The sequence below is a fragment of the Myzus persicae genome, unplaced genomic scaffold (assembly GCF_001856785.1).
Source record: "Myzus persicae strain clone G006 unplaced genomic scaffold, MPER_G0061.0, whole genome shotgun sequence".
NCBI lineage: Eukaryota > Metazoa > Arthropoda > Insecta > Hemiptera > Aphididae > Myzus > Myzus persicae.
The window spans coordinates 63,331-82,282 of NW_019104218.1; the positions used below are offsets into that span (position 1 = coordinate 63,331).

General features: G+C 26.5%; 1 long non-coding RNA gene across 1 annotated transcript; it reads right to left on the reverse strand.

Annotated features, from left to right (window-relative positions):
• Positions 1 to 3,528: 3,528 nt before the first annotated feature.
• Positions 3,529 to 18,375, reverse strand: LOC111040149. The gene is made up of 2 exons (XR_002605180.1): positions 18,090 to 18,375; positions 3,529 to 3,627 (listed from the first exon to the last, which is right to left on the reverse strand). It is a non-coding gene; the product is annotated as an uncharacterized LOC111040149 (long non-coding RNA).
• Between the last annotated feature and the right edge of the window lie 577 nt (positions 18,376 to 18,952).

Sequence of the window (18,952 nt, forward strand, 5' to 3'; positions counted from 1 at the left end):
TTGCAGCGATTGCATAACGGGAATTATCCGATTGCGTCCAATTTCGACCTTTTATACCTTTTCAGTGTTTGAATTGCGTCCCTAGTCAGGTAAATTAAAGTATGAAGAGAGTTTATAATTTGTATTGGGCTGGGACAAACGTATTATTAAAATATTAAAATGACAAGAATACATAGATAAACAATTTAAAAATAAAATACAATATCTTTAAATTATTTCACTTAAAATCTATGTTTATATTAAAATAAATAAATGTTAATATGTAAATGTTTAGTATTAATTAAATTAAGGTGCTAGGGGAAGCGAGAATTTTCAATTATGTATAGTTGTTTTCACTTTTTGTGTTCGTAAAAATGCTTCGATTTTCTACTTCAGCATCTTTTCAGGTAGGAAAGTGAATTGTCGATATTTTAGGGAAGAGTGGTTGGGGATAAGAAGTTAAAATTCCAAGTGGTTTCAAAAGCGTCCAGATATAGGTACAAAATATTAAAGAAGAACAGAGATTTTTTATGCGAAACCAGTTTTGAAAAAAATCAATTTTTTTATGTTGGAACTCTAGATAGGTAAAAAAAATTTCCTCTTATTTCTGTCTTTTAATTACGTACTGAATAAAACATTTTTCACTCGATGGAAAAACTTAACAATTTAATACAAAGTTCCTCATAAGTTGTTATTAGTGGTAACTTAAAGCTAAAACAGTAATGATTGTAGATTTATTGTTGTAATTATAAAAATTATTCGTAGGTACTTGAAGCATTTAAATTAATTATTATTATTATTTTTAACTAACTTTTATTTATAATTGTAACTCAAAAATTACATTGCAAGTATAACATTATTTTATAACATTTCATAATTACATATAACAATAACATTTTCAAATATAATTTTTTTAGAATAAATTAATATTTAACGTATTATAGTACCAATTCCTGATAGTAAATTACTTTAATCCCAATAACATCATAAAAGTAAAAAACATACTTTATACCGAACATTATAGACTAACGAACACCTTCGATCAGAATTGTTTTTTCCATACAATTATTTTATACCATTGAATTCAAATTTCACACAACCATCACAGTGACCCTTCTAGACACATACTTAGAGTGACTCCCTCAGTTTTTTCGTTTATTATTGTTATTGTTATTTTATTTTGTAATCATTAAATGCTAGAATGATCGTACGTACCTACAAGATAATAAATAACGATATAAAAATATTATTATGTACAATTTTTAGATTAATTAATTTTCCTAAACTCAAAATATCATTATTATTCTAGGTCCACTTCATAATACCAAAAATAGTGTAATTTAACGATTAGTTTCTTTATAATAAGACGCAATAACAACATAAAAAAGGTGAACAATTTCGTTTAAATGTTTTTAGGACGCAATCGACTGTATCTGAGCATAACAAGTGCTACCAACTGCCATCAACAGTCTCAACATTTTATTACAATCCAGTTAACACTTTTATTTTTGCTAAAATAACCTTTCAGTATGATATAATAATAATATGTCCATAGTTCGTCTTTATATTCATATAATACTGTACACCTGTAATAGGTTCGAGTGACTCATAAAATATGTTCCATATTTATTAATCATGGTGTCCAACCGTATTTGATAAATAATTTATTAGGTATCATATTGAAGTGAAGTAAATAATAATACTTCCTATTACGATGGTCAGTGTTATCCAATGAAGTAATGAATGGAATGGCTCCATAATGCCATTGGGTCGTCGATAAGATACTTAGGTAGTAGTATATTATTATTTATTTCACACTTACCATGGTTCAACATAATATATACCTACCTACTATTTCGTCACAAATTAGAATGATACTTTGGCAAAATCAACCCACCCGAACTTTTTAGCCAGTCGCTGTTTAAGTGTTAACCTGTCATCGACGAGTATCATTTTAAACTTTTAAGTAGATGGGTAATTATAAAATTGGTAAACATTGTGTTGTTACGTGGATCGCACGCAACAAAATATACAAATAGGTATTCTATTATAGTAGAAACACTGTCCCTGATTCAAATAGTAGCTAGATTGCGTGATATATACAATTAAATATATTGAAATTTTTTGCTCATACAGACACTTGGATATTATTAAATTACATGCATGACAAAGATTTGAATTTAGTACAATTAAATTTACTACCCATCTTGAAATAGGTGGGGGCCTGAGAAACGAACGTCTATTTATGTCGATTATCATTAGAATACATTAAAGTAAATGTTACATTTTATGTCAATTTCATAAACATATAATATTATTAATATTTCAATAATCTTAATATTATAAAAATAGTATGTGTCGTACTCAAAAATAGTGAACACATTTTGAAAATTTGACAGGTGCAATGAGTATAAAATGTCTTAACAAGTATAAATTTAAACCCACTTAAAAATTAGAGATACTTTCTAGTAAGCTTTTTTTCTGTTGGAAGTATAAAAACTTACTAAAAATTGTCTATTACATTTTGAAATGTAAGGTATGGAAGTATATTGTTGATGAATTTCGTCAACATTTTAACTACATTCATCAAAATTGTTGTTTTTACAATTTTAAAAAGAAAAATTGAACTATTAGCAACTTATGAGGAAACTTTGCATTACATTTTTAAGTATTTGCTAACAATAATATTGAAAGACAAAAATTAAAATTTCTCTTGGCTTTATACCTCAAAAAGAGTCAAAATATTTATAAACATTTGGTGAAAATGTAATTTATCTATGATTATTTTAAACAAAGTTGATCTTTCGAAAAATGGTTTTGCATAGAAATTGTTCTTCGTAACGCATTTGAAAACAAACTACTGAGAATTTACTTATTTACTTTTTACCTCCCCCCCCTGCCAAAAAAAGTACCTACTAGATTCACTTTTCTCCCAGAAAAGATGCTGAAATAGAAAATCAGAATATTTTTACTGCTCCAAAAGGTGATGACAGACAGAAAAACACATCATTGTAAAATCAATACATTCTTTCGCTTCGCTCAGAATCTAAAATTTGACAAAAGAACAATAAAAATATATCATTATTTTCCATCGTATATTTATATAACATCATTAGGTTTTGCATTTTATGGAATATTTACAGTTTCCAATTTTGTTATATTTCAATATTTTTCCAACACGTTTCGCGATAAACAAAACCGGAAACAAAGTAGGTACAGGTAATAGTAATAGATACAAATTACCATGATACAAAACTCTTCGATTAATAAGATGTAAAAATAACATTTAAAATTAATATTTGCGATGGATTTGTTATAAGATACAATCGGATAGGTCATTTAAAATTTGATTGAATCTGTACTGTGGTAATGATCTATGACTTATGACCACAACATTACTGACACTAATATCATATTATGTTCTACGTGTACCTATAACATAATTGATGCTTCAAGTGAACGATACTTGCAAACACTTTATAAATAATATACTATTATAATTCGACAGTATTTCTATACTCGAATATGTAAATAATTATAATCACTCACCATCGCCGTCTAGAGGACACGAACGATCTTGTCTGTTCGAATGTCCAACGCCCATCTTAACAAGTGTATTTGAATAAATGTGACGTGTTTTGGGTAAACCTACAAAAAAATATACATATAAAATTATATAAAATATTAAAATGTTATAAAGATAGTCTTAATGATAACATTTCTTATTATATTATAATATTATTTTGTTTAAATCTATTATATGCGTGTAATGTGTAAATACACGAATAATACGCATTGACTATTTCGTTTAATTATTTGAATTAATTAAGTCGTATTTTTAATTGTGTAAGTATTTTACAGAAAAATGAATATTATAATAACCATGAAATCCGTATACCAGACACGATCATCGCTCAGTTGGAATACGAATAAGCAAATATTTATGAAATGTATCGTAACTATTTTATTGTTTAAATTTTATTGATTTGGATGAAATAAAAAATATCAACAAACATACAAAATATATATTGTATATTTAACCAAATAGTTTATTCCTCCCCGTTGGCGTAGAAAAAAGTGTTTGTATCTAGTTGTTCTATTCAAGCCCATTATCACATTATCCATTCATTAGTATGAGAAATCCTTATTGAGGATATTATAAATATTGTTATATGCAGTAATTGACTTCTACATTGATTAACAAAAGGTCTACGCAGAGTAAATTCAGTGTTCTGAAAACACTTAAAAAGAATAAAAATCAAATATAAAATAGTCCTAGCAAAAAAATAACTCGTAATATTTATACTTTTTAGCGTTTTTCTTTGTTTATCGAATGTCCTATTTTATACACATTTAATCGACAGTTTTAACCATTCCTTCTTCTCCATAAGTGGCATCTTGATTTTACGCTAAGTTGAAGTCAATTTACTGTTATATACAATGAAACAGAATATGCATCTCAAAATGTATTCACTAGCAGATCGTAGGCATGCTGCTAAATTTAAATTTCTTTCTAAATCATTAAATGAGCTAATTGAATCACCACATCTATTCTCTCTAATTCCTTTAAATGTCTCTCCACTAATAATTATGGTTTAAATGAACCACTTCGGCGGTGTGTGTTCATTGCTAATTCCGACCACTCCTTTTGTACCTCAAAAACCTTAATCAGTTGTTTTTAATGATAATGTTCAACTTTATATCACACTTAGTAATTTTAATCATACTAAATATTAATTGAAAATTTTGAGCATGGTCGAATTATAAGCTTAAATAAATAAGTAAATATAAATCATTATTATTTCATATTATTCTCATGAGAACTACATATTATAATTACTCATCTATATATATATATATAAATATATATATAAGATATTATGTACATACATACAAATATATTTGCAGTCATAATACAATATTTCATAACACTGCTTTTCAAAGATATATTTGTGAAGTGTTAGATTTATAACATGTAAATGCCACTGGTACATTGACCTGTACAAATAATAATGTATAATAGCCAAAATAAACTATATTATATCATGCAAAAGCCATTGAGAAAAAAAATATTACAATACTTTGTCCCATTTATATTATATTATTATCATATTTTTTTCTTAGAGATATTTGGGAAAGAACTGCTACGAAAATATCGTCACTTGCCTTCCACAGCTCACAAGTTTATCCATCCAGTTGTTCATGAAATAAAACGCTAATTAATAACATTAGATAAATATAACTGCAGGGTATTGGCTTTTTGACAGCTCAAATAAATTAGAGTGACGAACTCGGTCAAACGTGAACGACATTTCAGCAACGATCTTTTAACTGACGTCATCTATGACCTATAGGATGTTGTTGAGAGTTGAGCTGTCATAAATATATAACGAGTTATTAAATTGTTTTGAAAATTTCAGTATATCTTCCCTTATTTAACATATTTAACTTTGTGATGTAGATTATATTACACATTTATACATTTTACGAGATTAAAAAAACATCAAGAAATAAAAAGACGTTTAAGTCGTATCATTTAAAATTGTTTGCTTCGAAATTTAGAACATTTCTTTGTTTGGGTAGGAGGGATAACAAATTAAAATAAATTTTAAGTCAATATTTACTAACTATGCATTGAAAGAACCATTGAATAACCAATACGATTAATTTGTAGATTGCAGAATCCTAACACTTATAATAGAAAATAAAGATAAAATATATATGAACATATTAAATTTACCTGGATATCTAATTTTAAAGTTAAATTCAGTCGAAAACTAAAATTGAAAATTTCTTTGAATTACCCTGATAAAATTATTAACATAAATTTGGAACGTTAAAATTAAATACCTAGTTAATGAAATGCCCTTATATTAGTACAGTTAAGTATTATACTTATTTTAATGAATAACATACATTTATGACAGACTTGTGTCCAAATATAATGTTTTTATATTAAACATAGGATAGTACTTATAAGATATAATACATAATACTATATAAATATAAAAAAATTGTGTAATAGTGACATTTTTGACAATAAGGGTGTCTTTTGAGAGTATGCTCATTCTTTCTTCAAACCAATTAATTATAATTATTGTATTTAGGATGTTTTAGCTATTACTTGGTAACTAGGGCATACTATGAGGTCAGAAATCAATCGGTAGGTCTTTTTACACATTTTGAGTTTTTACTTTATTTGATTTTCATCAATTTTTTATTAATATGACAAAATATTTTTTCATACTGATGGTCAAAGATAAAGTGCATTCAAATAAGCAATAAAGTGTTAGGTAGGTATAATTAACAAATTTGAATCATATTGGCACATGAATATTATTAACTTTAATATATATAATTTTAATATCGACGCATTACATGCTGTTCATAAGAAAAAAAAAATTTACTTATGTGTTTTAAAAACAATAAGTACATTATTTATTTATTTGTGTGTTATTCCAGCGTTTACTCCAATGAACTTATACAAAACATAATAATTACAAAAATGTTGTAATAAATACCTGAAATTGAAAATAAAATGAGTCGCATGAAACTCAGTACAGCGTCAAACTACTAAAATATATATATGTGTAAGAGACAATTTTATGAGATTGTAGTTTCAAGTTTCACATTATTAGTTTCTCTAGTGTACTTGGTGCCTTTGTGTATAAGTTTCGAATACATTATTACCAGAGAGGAATGCATTAGAAATGATCTCTTAAATAAAGTTGATTTTCTCACTAACTGAATCGTCGTCGTTTCTTATTTAGGTCAGTTTTTGTGGGCACAAATTAAAAAATCTACAAGCTATCTCAAAAACATCCGGTGTAAAAAATTAATAAAATCATTTTTGTTTCGTCTCTCATAGTTTTTCAAACTCATTTTTAAACATTGCCATTTTATCAGATTCCTTTACCATTATACTTGTCTTCAATTTTATTTTATGATTTCAATATTTAAAACCAATGTTTGTTTTTAAAATTTCATTTCGAGTCCGTTAGGAACATAGGAAATAATATAAATAATATGTAGGCATATAGTAAAATGTGATGCTTGATTAAATAAAAATTCAAGAATATGATTAGTTAAACAGTTTCGACTTATTGAGATTTGTAAGATATGTTTCAATTAATATAGAACACAATTAATAGTATCGTACTAATCTACAGAAAAATAGTTCAAATTGTGTAATATAAAAAAAAGATATAATAGGAATTTCAGCTTTATGTTCATTACGATATATATCATGTGACAATTCAGAACATAAAATGGAATAAAAAATATAAATTTATGTACAAAAGATAGATAGTTAATAGTCAACAAACTCAAGTGTGAAAACAGTAATTGATTTAAAATAAGAAGGAAAAAAAAATATTTAAAAAAATATTTATATTTAAATATAATATTATATAATATAATATATTATATTTATTTATTATAATATATACTATATTTATATTTATATATATATATATTTTTAATATTTATATTTTTTTATATATTTAAATTTAAATTTAGAAAAAAAAATAGCATTGAAAATTATACTTTATAGCTCTTCCGATTTTTAACTGTCTAATATTAAATTTGTATAAACATACTGTAAAGCAACCTTGACTAATATAATCCAATATAATAGGTAAAATATTTAACCTGAAAACTTCAAAAAATTAAAACCAAACATAATATATTTAATCTATTAAAGTATTGTATGATAATGTATAAATTATAATGATATTCAAAATTGAACATAATATTTCATTATTTAAAACCTTATCGAATAAGCCATAAAATTGTAAATCCGTAATATTTTATAAAATATAAAACTGTATTTTCCTCGTGTGTATACGATTTATCGCTCATCGTTTGCCAGAAATATTACATAATTAAATATTATTATCATCATGCGCATAATTAATATTCCCCAGTTTTTTATAATAATTACGTAAAAATGTCAAAAAATCATAAATTATATGCACAGGTACTTTGATGTATTTCTCGTCATACTGTTTAGTATACAACTATTATATCCACAAATAATAAATCACACAAGTTGGCGATTTTCTTTTCTTTTCTTATAAAACATAATAAATTAATTACCTACTATAATATCAGAAAATAATATTTTGTTCTTAGAGCTTTTATATTTTATTTCCACCGCAATGATAGGAGATGAAAAATTGTCCAAAAGCAGTTGTGACAAAATATTATAATCTCACTCTTATATTAATTTTTTTTTGATGAGGCCCAAATATTTCTAAACTATCTCGTGACTATGTGAGAGTTTTGAACGTTTAATTGGAATTTGTTAGCATCTCGGATTAAGAGCTGTGCATAATTATTATACTAAATATGCGGTGGTATATTTTATATATTATGTACTGGGTCAATTTGATTTTGCGTTTTAAGACTACGGGATAATACCTTATAATACGCTATTTTTTTCGTACTGATCAATATCAAGACGTATGGTATCAATTTTGGCATCACCATTACTTACCTTAATATTGAATTGGTAATAAAAGGATAATATTATTATTATATTATTGTAACATTACCGAAATGTACTGGAAAACAACTCGAATAAATCTTATTTTATTTTATATGACGTCAAGTTGGACATAATGATGTGCCCTGAATTATATAAGTATTTTCCTTTAGTTTTTCTTTGTCTTGTTTTAGTTTAAAAAAAAATTCTTACATATTTCCAATACTATATTTTTTTCATATTTATCAAAGCATTTATCATTTAAGTTAATGCGTAAGTTTTTGCTATGTGCCATAAGTTCTATGATAAGTCTTATTCAAGGACAACACTGTGAAATATGTATAAGTAATAAGATACTTAGACTTCTAGTTCGTAAATACAGTATTTGAACTTTTCAGTGACCCAATCATCTTTCGTTTCTTACATTCAAAACCCAGTTTTGTTTCAAAATAGTAATTCCCAAAACGAAACATTGTTAATACTTCATAGTCACATCATTAAAACTCCTAATTGAACCCATTGTATCATGATGAATATCGAAATTAGATTTAAGATGTGTGAGTGATAATAAAAACATGGAATATTACACGAGTACTTTTGTTTAATATTACAATAGTTCATAAGACAAAAAACTTTGCTGATTTATATATAGATATTATTATTATTTATTCATTTTATTCATTTCAAATTTTATCTTAAATATATTTTTAGTCTGGGTACAAATTTATCAATTTCATGAATCTTTGTTTATGCCATGGAAAACTCAAATCATCCAAAAAACAAAAAAAAATTAAGCTCAATTCTTAACAAAATGTAGTATGTTGCTTGATATTTTTCAAATGTATACATACATATAGACGATATAGTGCACTATACTCAAAAATGATTTCTCAGTTTTCTTTGCAGAGGATATTTTTTTTTTATAATTTAACGAACTTTTGAATTCATTAAAAATAACTTTGTAGACTTAAAGGAAGTGTACTTAATAATTATCGGTGTTAATCTATCAACTAAAGCTTCAAAATATGAACGATTAATTACTAGTAGATGTTTTACTTCATGTCTCAAAAATGACTTAAAATATTATTTCATGACTTTATCAAATAATCAGTAAAATTATGAAGTTCACCAGATAGTTATTTTTAGATAACCAAAATATTAAGACGTTTAATAAAGTCATTTTATTTTAAACTTTTTATGCTTTTAAGGATATTCACAAAATAAGATAAAATACTTGTTAATATCAACTAACTAAAAATGTAGCTACAAATTTTAAACCAAAATCACATCGTCTAATAGTTTTCTCCGTCGTGATAAAAATAAATCAAAAGTGTATAATTTATACATTCATAAATATAAATATTAAAAATAATATTTCAGAAATCAATTCTAGTTAAAGAACATGTTTAGTATTACTAAGTTAGTGCACGTCCTTGCACAGCGTTATTATTACATTTTTTTAAATAATAATTATAGATTAATTGTTATCAATCACTTAAAGTTTTTATTGTCAATATTTAGCTTTGCGATTCCTATTTACAGTGTTTATACAAGTGGCTAGGTAATTGAATTTATAAATAAGTACGATTTTTAAAATAGTTCTAAAATAGTTCTAAAATAGATATTTTTTAGATAAAGTTTCTTAGAAAATATAGATTTTAACACTGTTTTTTTTTCATACTGTAAATGAAGAATCATTAATATTTTTTGAAAAGTAACCGAAAGCTTTTCATTTATTTTCAACACGCTTTACTTCTAAGTGCAATGTAATGTACATTAAGGTCATAAATTGTTATAGCCACTGTATTAAGACAGCCATGGTCGCGATGCATTATTTAAAAAGCCATAACGTGTCACAAAAACTACAGATCCACATTTATTTATTTAAATTAATCATATCCTCCGCCAATTATGAAATATTCAACCGTGATTTTTATTTTTAGTCATATTTTTGTATTCACTAAAAAATACTAATAACAATTATAATTGTTTCGTAAATTAACAAAGTTATTTTCAATATGAATGATATTTATTTATCTTTGTATTTTACTACAGTATATTATAACGATATATATTTAACATACCATTAATATTATATTATTTGAATAAATGCCTAGATATTATTTTAAAAACTGATATAACTCTTGTACACATAGTGTAGTACAAAAAAATGACGTATTTTTAAGGTAATTACATGCGTACTCAATTATTATTTCATGACTTTTTATTTACATAAATATTTAAAACAATATTTTACTTATAGATATTTTCATAGCTGTGGGTGTGAGAACCATATCATATTAAATAAAAAAAAAAAATGTAATATTGGTAATAACAGAAGTTATCAAAAAGTTAGCTAATTACATTTCTCAGCTACCAACCTCCGTCATTATATCCTTGCTGTATACTAATTAATAAATATACCATGCACACATCATTTTTTGTCGAAATATCGGTGAAATATAATCAGTGACCACTTTAAAATTGTTAACCGCTCTAGTATTTTTTATATGAAGCTCAATAACACATCGCATTTATAATGCATGCGCCAAATATTGTCTTTTTAAATAAATCGAGATTATAGATAATAACTTTCAAATTAATTTTAAGTGTCATTAGAAAAATATCCATTAGAAAGTATTAAAATACTCAAAGTTTAATATATTAGAATATAGTATGTGGAATTCCATCTTGAAAATAAAACACTGTATATATTATAAGTTCTGATAACGCGTTAAATCTGAAAATACAATCAATGGCAAATTGTAATATTTTCAATGGGGAAAAATAATATGATATAAGTATACAACACGATTATCTCAATTTATAAATATATAAACAATGTATACAAAATTAGTGTTTAAAACAGGTTTTATTTAAAATTGAATCACATTTCCCCAGGGACTAAAACAAGAAATATTCTCAAAGCTTCCCCATTACGGTAGTTATCTGAGTGTAAAATGAATTCAAAATGTACTCGTTCGCAAGTTCATACCTTAGTCCCCATTATCAAGTACAACAAAAATATTGCATAGGGAAAAACCTTGTCAATAATGTACCTAACATCGAAATATCTATGTTTAGAATTACACAATATATAACAAATCCAATTTTCTGAAAATTAAAATAATGAAATTTGATGATTCATTCTAGTTTATGAAATATCAAGCTTATCAGAAAAAATATAATTTTATCATACATACAATAAGGATAGGAGAAGTTTTATACAACTAATCAGTTAATACATTATTGGCCGTCCTAAAAAGCAAATATGAGTGATCGTTGTACGAAAGTTATACTATCTAATAAGATTATTTGTATTTTAAAAATATTAAAATAGCTTACTTCATAAAAATTAATCCGATGCTTACAACTTTGAAAAAGTTTACGCGAAATGGGTTTCATTAATTATCCTACGCTGTCCATTTTCACTCCAAACCGTCATCCATGACAGGGGAACACTAACACTGCATGGGTATTATATAATTTAACTTATTAGAAGCTTAATCATTTTAACCCAACTCTATCAAATTATAGGTTTGAATATTCAGTTGGGCATTTTAGAACTGTTTTGTGTAGTGCTCAATGTGATCAATGATTTTATCACTTCAGAATATTACTGAATATTGTAATGTACCAAAAACACTGATTTTTCAAGATAACTAATAAATGAACGAACTAAAGAGCGTATTTAAAATATTATGTAATTTGTAAAAAATGAATAACCTATTTACTAAAAATGTGTATACAACAAAATAAAATATAATAATTATAAAATGGACAGAAGTACCAGATCCTGTTGAAGATTATAGTAGTTTATATATTGAGATGTAGTAGTTTAGTATTACTAATTGTTGTATAAACAACAATAAAAAAAAAGTTTAATATTTTTAATTCTAAAAGAAACTATTGTATGTATAATAATAAAAGGTTTATTTTTTATCAAGATAATGTAGGCACCCTATTTGTTTGCTCTTCCTGACTCGAGTATTGCATAAAAATAATTATCATGCGTTCAATAGAACCAACCTTCTTGGTTTTTGATAATATTTTTTAATTGAAGTGTAAAATATTCTCATTTTGAAATTAAAATACGACTGAAACTGAAAACCTATGAGGGGAAATAAATAATATTCTTACGTTTGAGTTTAACGATGTTATATGAATTTGCTTTAATATTAAAGCTAACAACTCAAGATTGGTAAAACTAAACGAAAATTTGCTATATTATTGCAGAGAAAAAACGAATTATTTATTATTATTTGTATTCATTAGTAACAAAATAATCGCATTCCAAACGAAAAATTATATCAAAATTTGTTTGTTGAACGCATTATATTCAACATCCATTTCCCGTTAAAAAAATCTTGACCCTGCGAAGGTTTTCATCTTATAATTTCTTCCTAAGATATGTTTTTAGAATATATTAGTAATTCATAAAAATTATACAATCCAGTGCATTCTTTCGAAAATACATTATTTTTAAATACAATTTATGGAAAATTCTCTTGAACAAAATAATGCATAGAATTATTAATATGAAAAATGCTTTCATTATTATTTTACTGAATTTTATATTCTTACTGATATAAGTAATTAATACACTTGACGGCGTCACCCCACTCATATAATTTTGTGAGTCTTGATTAATTTTAACACAGGTAAAAAACTATTATGTTAAATATTAGTACATTCTTTTTTTTTTAACAGACTGACTTATAACAAACCAGTGCCGTAATAGCGAACATCATTCGTGATAGTTATAATTAAAATTCAACAGTTTGTTGTAAATCGATTTCTCGGAATCGTTGTAAAGTGTCATTGCATTCCACCGTTTATAGTTGTTACATATTTTTTCCAAATCGGTGCAAAAGGGATAAAATATATTTTTAAATAATATTGATTACCATCTCGATAGGTACCTTATCGTAATATAATATTATGATTTATAACTATTGAAAATCGCATAACCTATGTGTGGATTTGTATGCGTGACGACGAAAAATCGGAACTTGAATAGATTATTACCACAAATAAAACAAATTTTAACTATAAATATCGATGTTGTCGTGTTGAGATATTTTATTGAACTACATTTTATATACAATCGTACTACCTACTCGTATAATTATTTTTATTACATAGGTATTATAGTTTATTATTATAATAAACTGTGGTTTCTAACCTTTAATAACTTAGTTAATATTATAGTGTCAATTTAAATTTTAAGTTATGTTCCTAATTTTTCTACATTGGTTGAATGCACCCATGTGAATTCAAATACAAAATTGATATTATCATCTTTGAGGATTTTTTAATGTGGTTGAATTTCGTCAAACAATGGATTAATAAATTGCATTAACTCACTCGAGTTTAGTCTCAATAACTGATAATACGTAATTTTACATTAATTTACTGTTTTTTTCTGAGTCAATATGACTTTAATTTGAAGTTGCAAATACCGCTTTCTAATATTTTAGTATGACCATTTATAACCCAGTGTCTTTTTTATCTAATAAACCTTACGGATTAAATATAGGTATTTCGTACCTATAAGGGTTATATAGAAGCGATAACTAAGTGTAGCCATCAAATAGTTTTAAGTGACAGCTTAGAAATCATATATTTTTGGAGTAATTGACATATTGACTCTTTATTCTACCTCCATGCTCAATAAGTGACTTTTCAATCAACACAGATATTTATAATGAAAAAAACATACATGAAATCTATAAAAATCCATTGTATCTATAATATTATTTTAATTTAATAGCTTATAACAAAGTGGTTACTCAACCGGAGACAAAGCAGTTCAAACATTATATAATGATTGTTGGTTTTTGCTCTTGGGGTACCTACTTGTGTAACGTATGTATTATGTACCCTTAAAATTAAATATGAATTTTAATTCAAAAACTCTACACAAATTTTTCATATTTTTGTATCTAATAAATAACAACGCTTATTGTTACAAATGAATTGTAATGTTTCTATGATACACCTGATAAATTATGCATAGTCTATGATTCCTACATGAAATATTTTTAAATCGTATTTGTCTGCAGCAACGTGGCTTTAATATACTCTAACGCTAAAAAGTACGGAATCATTGAAAGTTGCGATAATGCATCGATGCATAAAGTTAATTATGTGAACTTACTTTGAACGCAGTAAATACTAAATTCCAATCATAATAAATTATAATAATAACCATAATGAATAATGTCAACTACAACGTAACTTCAGTAAAGTATTGTTAAAATTTGAATATTATACAACTGAGTTTATCATTAATTTTAAGTTCAAATGTTGAAAAAATTTGTCACAACCACGGAAATTGGCAAATTATGTTGTAGGTTTGGTAAAAGTGTCAAAACACTTTGTAATACTAAAGCTCCAGGTAGGACATTGGCTTGCACAATGTAATACCAGTAAACATTTTGGGATAACATTTTGACAAAATTGGATATTCCAAAAATGAACGATTTTTTATTCTCTTTAAATTAGAAACATTATTTGTAGGAACTTGAAACTTATAAGCTGACCGTCGATAGACCACTTAGTTTCTGCAGTCAGGAATCGTGTTTTGTATACATAGAACGATTTAGCATTGATTTCAAATTAATTAACACATATATATTACAGGCGACTTACTCAATGACGATGGGTGCTCGATACCTCATAGCTATTACAAAGTAGAGTGACTACTCCAGTTTTTTGGGGGGTTTTTGAATAATTGACATTTCTTTAGGTTAAGTAATGAAACAAATGCATCTTCATCTTGACTGCATTCAAACTCTAAAGCATTCGAATTAATAGACCAATGATGATATCGTTTATAATATTAAACATAATAAATATAACATTATTTTATTTTAATTAAAATGCATTTTAAGTTTTGTTCTGAGTTCTAAAAACGAAGACATTTGAACTTTGTGTTAATTAATATATTGTTTCAGTGATTATTGTTTGATGCATTAGGAGTACCTGTGAATATAATTAATATGTTGTCAGTTTTCATATTTTTTATTATTTGTTTCATTCACCATCACATGTAACTTATCATGGCTTATAGTACAGTACTGGGAATAAATAAAATATATAAGAACAAATTTGTATTCATTACCTAACAACGTTTAAAATAAAATCGAAAAAACAATAATTGATAAATTAATGACGACAATGTTTCGATTTTTACAATATGTACGTTTAAGTTGTTTCACATATAAGTATAACTATATGTTACGGCAGTAAATCATTCAAAATATATATATAACTATAGTCTATAATACTATAAAAAGGATATAGTAAAAAAAAAGCAAAAAACGATTCACTACAATAACATAACTTTTCTTATTATATGTATTGAATTTTCCACCAGTTGCATTTATTTCCTTTCTTGTATTATACATTTAGAAAGGGTAAAGTATGAAACCGCTCTGCTGAATATAGTACAATAAAATTAGACTGTGATGGATGTGTTAAGTTTGAAATCAATTATAAAAAATTACACAAGAAAAACAATTTTAATCGGACGTTGGCCTAATGCCTATATTATTACTAAGTATATATTATTCTCATATTATACTTATTTTGCTATTATAAATAGTATAGTAATTTATTTTAATATTATTTATTATATTTGTTTAAATAATACGGTAGAAACTTCCGTTTTATTTGATCATGAACTACTTACAGAAATATAAGTAGAAACCTTATTTTAATTTGCATGGATCATATTTTGGACTAAAAATCAGATATATTCAATGAAAATAGGGTTTATCAAAACAGGAAACAATTTTAAATGTATTCGTAGTGAAGATATTAATGGATATTTATTTATTTTAAGAACATACATGTAGCAAATTACATACATATAAGTGTGTATCCAATCAAAATATCAACAAAATCAAGTTAAAATATATAGCTAAAAGCGTAGTCAAAGTTTCGATACTTTATCGTAATACGTTAAACAGGATGTAATTAAAACTCTAGTGGAGTAGAGAATTGTGTAGAACGAGTAAGATAATTTTGGAAATCTAAAATTGATTTGCACATCATAAATCAGACGCTTACATACAGCATCTAATTAATTTATCTAGGAAATAAGACGTATAAACCACTACCATAATTGCATCTCCTATATTTATCAGATTACAATGATCAGAAACCTCCCTTCTGCTGCACCTACTGACGTAAATTACTAAGTTAGTACTTGTATCAGAAGTCTTTGGATGATCAATGCACAAGATAAAACCAACAAACTTGAGAATTACCTAAAGACTATTTAAGTTTCAAAACAATGCGAAGTGAAGTAGCGATGTTCACAACTACTCAATATATTTAGATTGTCTGCGGGAAATCCATACAACTTCAGAAAATATGACAATAATAATTACCTACGATAAAAGTCTTCACTGAAGCGTAGGTATGTATGTAAAAAATACTGGACATTAAAATTTGGTACCTATTTATACATATAGAAAAACTGTATCAAAAGTATCAAAATCGGAAAATATAGTACAAAATTTACATTTTTCAAAAATATGCATACTATAAATCAATCACAGTGTTAATTCATCCAAAAGTTGGTTATATTTTAATTAAAACTTACTTTTTTTAAAACATTTAAGCTTAACTAGTTAGTTAATTTTACGATTGACTTAAATAGTTAAAAATATCAATTGTAATACTCAGGATTTTATTGTTGATTTGAAAAATAATTTGTTAATTTAAAATTATGAAGATAGGCACACGGATAAGTATTACTTTAGAGGTACTTAAAAAAAAATTTCAATTAATGTTGTTATCAAAATTATGTTGATTCCGTTAGGTATTCGTTTAGAAAAACATTTTTTTTTCTGTTTCGTAACAATATAAAGCGTAATAAAGAGAAGGCAGTGAAACCATTACGGTAACGAGTTGTTTGAAAAGTCAATTTTTGGTAAACACAATGCATTTAACTACTATTTATAAAAAAACTGGAGGTTAATTTTTAAGTATTTGAATACGAACTATCGGGAACGTATTGCTAATAAATATATTATAATTATTACTATAGAGTTTTATCCGATCCGCAAAAAGTCGTGTATACGAAAATCATTGTATTATAATTTTTCAGAAAATTATCAAGAACTATAGATAGAAAACTGGCGAAGGTTTAAAATTGAAATAACATATGATTACCTACCTATAATCGCTATACCTGTTGACATATTATTAAGTAAGTTGTATCGTTCAATTGAAGAGTAGTTAAAATATTGATAATTTCGTTTAAGCGGCACGACAAGTTATCAACATTTAATTTTTACCGACAAGTAAAAGCTACACTATAGAGTTATGCATTAATTACTATTTAATTAAATAATTGCAACCACTGCAAAAACGTAGGACGAATCAAAGAAAGTACCAACTTTTGTTACAACGTAAGAGACGCCTGTATTATGCAAACCATAATGCAGTCTTCTCTCACCTATTTATAGTAAGCACGCATGTCTAAATCGTGATCACTAAGCGGTTTATCCTAAATACCTTGCACCCATATAGTGTGTATATCAATTTCCGATGTCGATTTTTTGTTTTTGAAAAATATTAATGACATCACGACGTCAAATAAAAATATTACCTGTTTCGAGGTACGACCAGTGCAGTATTGTAATATTGTCACGCGCACATGTGTTCCATGATATAGCGGTGATGAAAAATTGACTAGAAAATTCGAACGGAAACCGTCAACGTCGCGACTGCAAATAAAAACGTCGACCCCGCGGTCTACAGTAATATCACGGTCTAAGGTTGGGTGCGTAACGGTCACGCATACGAATAAAATATTATAAAATGTATGTGCACAACCACTCAGACTTTTAACGTCGGCGACGGCATGGCGAAGCGCTAGAGGTTCGCAACCGACCACCGAAAGCACACTACTGAAATGTGTGTACGTCAAACACGGCCCATACGCTTACGACTACCCTCCGTCAACCCCTAACGCCACCGTCCCTCCGTCGACCCCACCGCCGCCACCAGACTCGACCGTCCGGAGACTTCCCGCGACAAGGGGATAGAGTTAGGACGAACGACGGCGACGACTACATTTACAGTGTTGCCAGTTTGGTCCATCGTCAAGATCTCATAATACTATGTTTTTATCGTACGACTGTGTGATTTCGCGTGGAGTACCTACCGATGAGCACAAGTCATAATAAAAACGAGTGTTGAAACAATTCAGCATACTAACAGATGTACTACTTACACAGCCTACTCGCACTATATAATACCTCAAAACGTGGGAAGTGGCACATACGAAATCCGCTCCCCGACCACCGCAGATTTTAGTAAATTATTTTTTTTTTGACCCGTCGTACTATATATACATTATACGTACATTATATTATTATGTACGTTTGAATCGAGTAAAATAACGACAAACTGACGTGTTTACACTAAATCAGTCACTTAATCTAAAAAATATATATTTTTTTTTTAATG